We start from the raw sequence: 6,269 nt of genomic DNA, 5'->3' as shown, positions 1-6,269 counted from the left end.
AACATTTTTTTCCTTAAATTCCATATATATGTGTTAGCTTACGGTATTTGTCTTTTTCTTTCTGACTTACTTCACTCTGTATGACAGACTCTAGGTCTATCCACCTCATTACAAATAGCTCAATTTCGTTTCTTTTTATGGCTGAGTAATATTCCATTGTATATATGTGCCACATCTTCTTTATCCATTCATCTGATGATGGGCACTTAGGTTGTTTCCATCTCTGGGCTATTGTAAATAGAGCTGCAATGAACATTTTGGTACATGACTCTTTTTGAATTTTGGTTTTCTCAGGGTATATGCCCAGTAGTGGGATTGCTGGGTTATATGGTAGTTCTATTTGTAGTTTTTTAAGGAACCTCCATACTGTTCTCCACAGTGGCTGAACCAATTCACATTCCCACCAGCAGTGCAAGAGTGTTCCCTATTCTCCACACCCTCTCCAGCATTTATTGTTTCTAGATTTTTTGATGATGGCCATTCTGACTGGTGTGAGATGATATCTCATTGTAGTTTTGATTTGCATTTCTCTAATGATTAATGATGTTGAGCATTCTTTCATGTGTTTGTTGGCAGTCTGTATATCTGCTTTGGAGAAATGTCTATTTAGGTCTTCTGCCCATTTTTGGATTGGTTTGTTTGTTTTTTTGTTATTGAGCTGCATGAGCTGCTTGTAAATTTTGGAGATTAACCCTTTGTCAGTTGCTTCATTTACAAACATTTTCTCCCATTCTGAGGGGTGTCTTTTCATCTTGTTTATGGTTTCCTTTGTTGTGCAAAAGCTTTGAAGTTTCATTACATCCCATTAGTTTATTTTTGTTTTTATTTCCATTTCTCTAGGAGGTGGGTGAGAAAGGATCTTGCTGTGATTTATGTCACAGAATGTTCTGCCTATGTTTTCCTCTAAGAGTTTGACAGTTTATGGCCTTACATTTAGGTCTTTAATCCATTTTGAGCTTATTTTTGTGTATGGTGTTAGGGAGTGATCTAATCTCATACTTTTACATGTACTTGTCCAGTTTTCCCAGCACCACTTATTGAAGAGGCTGTCCTTTCTCCACTGTACATTCCTGCCACCTTTATCAAAGATAAGGTGTCCATATGTGTGTGGGTTTATCTCTGGGCTTTCTATCCTGTTCCATTGATCTATCTTTCTGTTTTTGTGCCAGTACCATACTGTCTTGATTACTGTAGCTTTGTAGTATAGTCTGAAGTCAGGGAGCCTGATTCCTCCAGCTCCTTTTTTCATTCTCAAGATTGCTTTGGCTATTCGGGGTCTTTTGTGTTTCCATACAAATTGTGAAATTTTTTGTTCTAGTTCTGTGAAAAATGCCAGTGGTAGTTTGATAGGGATTGCATTGAATCTATAGATTGCTTTGGGTAGTAGAGTCATTTTCACAATGTTGATTCTTCCAATCCAAGAACATGGTATATCTCTCCACCTATTGGTATCATCTTTAATTTCTTTCATCGGTGTCTTATCATTTTCTGCATACAGGTCTTTTGTCTCCTTAGGTAGGTTTATTCCTAGATATTTTATTCTTTTTGTTGCAATGGTAATGGGAGTGTTTTCTTGATTTAACTTTCAGATTTTTCATCATTAGTATATAGGAATGCCAGAGATTTCTGTGCATTAATTTTGTACCCTACTACTTTACCAAATTCATTGATTAGCTCTAGTAGTTTTCTGGTAGCATCTTTAGGATTCTCTATGTATAGTATCATGTCATCTGCAAACAGTGACAGCTTTACTTCATCTTTTCCGATTTGGATTCCTTTTATTTCCTTTTCTTCTCTTATTGCTGTGGCTAAAACTTTCAAAACTATGTTGAATAAAAGTGGTGAGAGTGGGCAACCTTGTCTTGTTCCTGATCTTAGTGGAAATGCTTTCAGTTTTTCACCATTGAGGATGATGTTTGCTGTTGGCTTGTCATATATGGCCTTTATTATGTTGAGGAAAGTTCCCTCTATGTCTACTTCCTGCAGGGTTTTTATCATAAATGGGTGTTGAAGCTTTCTCTGCATCTGTTGAGATGATCATATGGTTTTTCTCCTTCAATTTGTTAATATGGTGTATCACATTGATTGATTTGCGTATATTGAAGAATCCTTGCATTCCTGGAATAAACCCCACTTGATCAAGATGTATGATCCTTTTAATGTGCTGTTGGATTCTGTTTGCTAGTATTTTGTTGAGGATTTTTGCATCTATGTTCATCAGTGATATTGGCCTGTAGTTTTCTTTCTTCGTGACATCCTTATCTGGTTTTGGTATCAAGGTGATGGTGGCCTCGTAGAAGGAATTTGGGAGTGTTCCTCCCTCTGCTATATTTTGGAAGAATTTGAGAAGGATAGGTGTTAGCTCTTCTCTAAATGTTTGATAGAATTCGCCTGTGAAGCCATCTGGTCCTGGGCTTTTGCTTGTTGGAAGATTTTTAATCAGAGTTTCAATTTCAGTGCTTGTGATTGGTCTGTTCATATTTTCTATTTCTTCCTGATTCAGTCTTGGCAGGTTGTGCATTTCTAAGAATTTGTCCATTTCTTCCAGATTGTCCATTTTATTGGCATAGAGTTGCTTGTAGTAATCTCTTATGATCTTTTTTATCTCTGCAGTGTCAGTTGTTACTTCTCCTTTTTCATTTCTAATTCTATTGATTTGAGTCTTCTCCCTTTTTTTCTTGATGAGTCTGGCTAATGGTTTATCAATTTTGTTTATCCTTTCAAAGAACCAGCTTTTAGTTTTATTGATCTTTGCTATCGTTTCCTTCATTTCTTTTTCATTTATTTCTGATCTGATTTTTATGATTTCTTTCCTTCTGCTAACTTAGGGGTTTTTTTGTTCTTCTTTCTCTAATTGCTTTAGGTGTAAGGTTAGGTTGTTTATTCGAGATGTTTCCTGTTTCTTAAGGTAGGATTGTATTGCTATAAACTTCCCTCTTAGAACTACTTTTGCTGCATCCCATAGATTTTGAGTCGTCGTGTCTCCATTGTCATTTGTTTCTAGGTATTTTTTGATTTCCTCTTTGATTTCTTCAGTGATCACTTTGTTATTAAGTAGTGTATTGTTTAGCCTCCGTGTGTTTGTATGTTTTACAGATCTTTTCCTGTAATTGATATCTAGTCTCAAAGCGTTGTGGTCAGAAAAGATACTTGATACAATTTCAATTTTCTTAAATTTACCAAGGCTTGATTTGTGACCCAAGATATGATCTATCCTGGAGAGTGTTCCATGAGCACTTGAGAAAAATGTGTATTCTGTTGTTTTTGGATGGAATGTCCTATAAAATTCAATTAAGTCCATCGTGTTTAATGTATCATTTAAAGCTTGTGTTTCCTTATTTAGTTTCATTTTGGATGATCTGTCCATTGGTGAAAGAGGGGTGTTAAAGTCCCCTATATGAATGTGTTACTGTCGATTTCCCCTTTTATGGCTGTTAGTATTTGCCTTATGTATTGAGGTGCTCCTATGTTGGGTGCATAAATATTTATAATTGTTATATCTTCTTGGATTGATCCCTTGATCATTATGTAGTGTCCTTCTTTGTCTCTTCTAATAGTCTTTATTTGAAAGTCTATTTTGTCTGATATGAGAATTGCTACTCCAGCTTTCATTTGGTTTCCATTTGCATGGAATATCTTTTTCCATCCCCTCAGGTTCAGCCTGTATGTGTCCCTAGGTCTGAAGTGGGTCTCTTGTAGACAGCCTATATATTAGTCTTGTTTTTGTATCCATTCAGCCAGTCTGCGTCTTTTGGTGGGAGGATTTAATCCATTTACATTTAAGGTAATTATCGATATGTATGTTCCCATTCCCATTTTCTTAATTGTTTTAGGTTCGTTATTGTAGGTCTTTTCCTTCTTTTTTGTTTCTTGCCTAGAGAAGTTCCTTTAGCAGTTGTTGTATAGCTGGTTTCGTGGTGCTGAACTCTCTCAGCTTTTGCTTGTCTGTAAAGGTTTTAATTTCTCCATCAAATCTGAATGAGATCCTTGCTGGGTAGAGTAATCTTGGTTGCTAGGTTTTCTCCTTCAACACTTTCAATATGTCCTGCCACTCCCTTCTGGCTTGCAGAGTTTCTGCTGAAAGATCAGCTGTTAACCTTATGGGGATTCCCTTGTGTGTTATTTGTTGTTTTTCCCTTGCTGCTTTTAATATGCTTTCTTTGTATTTAATTTTTGACAGTTTGATTAATATGTGTCTTGGCATGTTTCTCCTTGGATTTATCCCATATGGGACTCTCTGTGCTTCCTGGACTTGATTAACTCTTTCCTTTCCCATATTAGGGAAGTTTTCAACTATAATCACTTCAAATATTTTCTCAGTCCCTTTCTTTTTCTCTTCTTCTTCTGGAACCCCTATAATTCGAATGTTGGTGCGTTTAATGTTGTCCCAGAGGTCTCTGAGACTGTCCTCAGGTCCTTTCATTCTTTTTTCTTTATTCTGCTCTGCAGTAGTTATTTCCAGTATTTTATCTTCCAGGTCACTTATCAGTTCTTCTGCCTCAGTTATTCTGCTATTGATCCCATCTAGAGTATTTTTCATTTCATTTATTGTGTTGTTCATCATTGTTTGTTTCATCTTTAGTTCTTCTAGGTCCTTGTTAACTGTTTCTTGTATTTTCTTCATTCTATTTCCAAGATTTTGTATCATCTTTACTATCATTATTCTGAATTCTTTTTCAGGTAGACTGCCTATTTCCTCTTCATTTGTTAGGTCTGGTGGGTTTTTATCTTGCTCCTTCATCTGCTGTGTGTTTTTCTGTCTTTTCATTTTGCTTATCTTACTGTGTTTGCGGTCTCCTTTTTGCAGGCTGAAGGTTTGTAGTTCCTGTTGTTTTTAGTGTCTGTCCCCAGTGGCTAAGGTTGGTTCAGTGGGTTGTGTAGGCTTCCTGATGGAGGGTACTAGTGCCTGTGTTCTGGTGGATGAGGCTGGATCTTGTCTTTCTGGTGGGCAGGTCCACGTCTGGTGTGTGTTTTGGGGTGTCTGTAGACTTATTATGATTTGGGGCAGCCTGTCTGCTATTCGGTGGGGTTGTGTTCCTGTCTTGCTAGGTGTTTGGCATAGGATGTCCAGCACTGTAGCTTGCTGGTCGTTGAGTGAAGCTGGGTGCTGGCGTTGAGATGGAGATCTCTGGGAGATTTTCGCCGTTTGATACTATGTGCAGCTGGGAGGCCTCTTGTGGACCAGTGTCCTGAAGTTGCCTCTCCCACCTCAGAGGCACAGCACTAACTCCTGGCTGCAGCACCAAGAGCCTTTCATCCACACGGCTCCTTAATTTGGGATGATTCGTTGTCTGTTCATGTATTCCACAGATGCAGGGTACATCAAGTTGATTGTGGAGCTTTAATCCGCTGCTTCTGAGGCTGCTGAGAGAGATTTCCCTTTCTCTTCTTTGTTCTCACAGCTCCCAGGGGCTCAGTTTTGGATTTGGCCCCGCCTGTGCATGTAGGTCGCCGGAGGGCGTCTGTTCTTTGCTCAGACAGGACGGGGTTAAAGGAGCCGCTGATTCGGAAGCTCTGGCTCACTCAGGCCGGGAGGTAGGGAGGGTCACGGAGTGCGGGGGCAGGCCTGCGGCGGCAGAGGTCGGCGTGACGTTGCAGCAGCCTGAGGCGTGCTGTGCGCTCTCCCGGGGGAGCTGTCCCTGGATCCCGGGACCCTGGCAGTGGCGGGCTGCACAGGCTCCCCGGAAGGGGGGTGTGGATAGTGACCTGTGCTCGCACACAGGCGTCTTGGTGGCGGCAGCAGCAGCCTTAGCGTCTCATGCCCGTCTCTGGGGTCCGCGCTTTTAGCCGCAGCTCGCGCCCGTCTCTGGAGCTCCTTTAAGCAGCGCTCTTAATCCCCTCTCCTCGCGCACCAGGAAACAAAGAGGCAGGAAAAAGTCTCTTGCCTCTTCGGCAGGTGCAGACTTTTCCCCGGACTCCCTCCCGGCTAGCCGTGGTGCACTATCCCCTTCAGGCTGTGTTCACGCTGCCAACCCCAGTCCTCTCCCTGGGATCCGACCGAAGCCCGAGCCTCAGCTCCCAGCCCCGCCCGCCCCGGCGGTGAGCAGACAAGCCTCTCGGGGTGGTGAGCGCTGGTTGGCACCGATCCTCTATGCGGGAATCTCTCCGCTTTGCCCTCCGCACCCCTGTTGCTGCGCTCTCCTCCGCGGCCCCGAAGCTCCCCGTCTCCGCCACCCGCAGTCTCCGCCCGCAAAGGGGCTCCTAGTGTGTGGAAACATTTCCTCCTTCACAGCTCCCTCCCACTGGTGCAGGTCCCGTCCCTATTCTTT

Source organism: Delphinus delphis, chromosome 1, assembly GCF_949987515.2.
Source record: "Delphinus delphis chromosome 1, mDelDel1.2, whole genome shotgun sequence".
Lineage (NCBI taxonomy): Eukaryota > Metazoa > Chordata > Mammalia > Artiodactyla > Delphinidae > Delphinus > Delphinus delphis.
Note: the sequence above shows the minus strand (reverse complement) of the source record.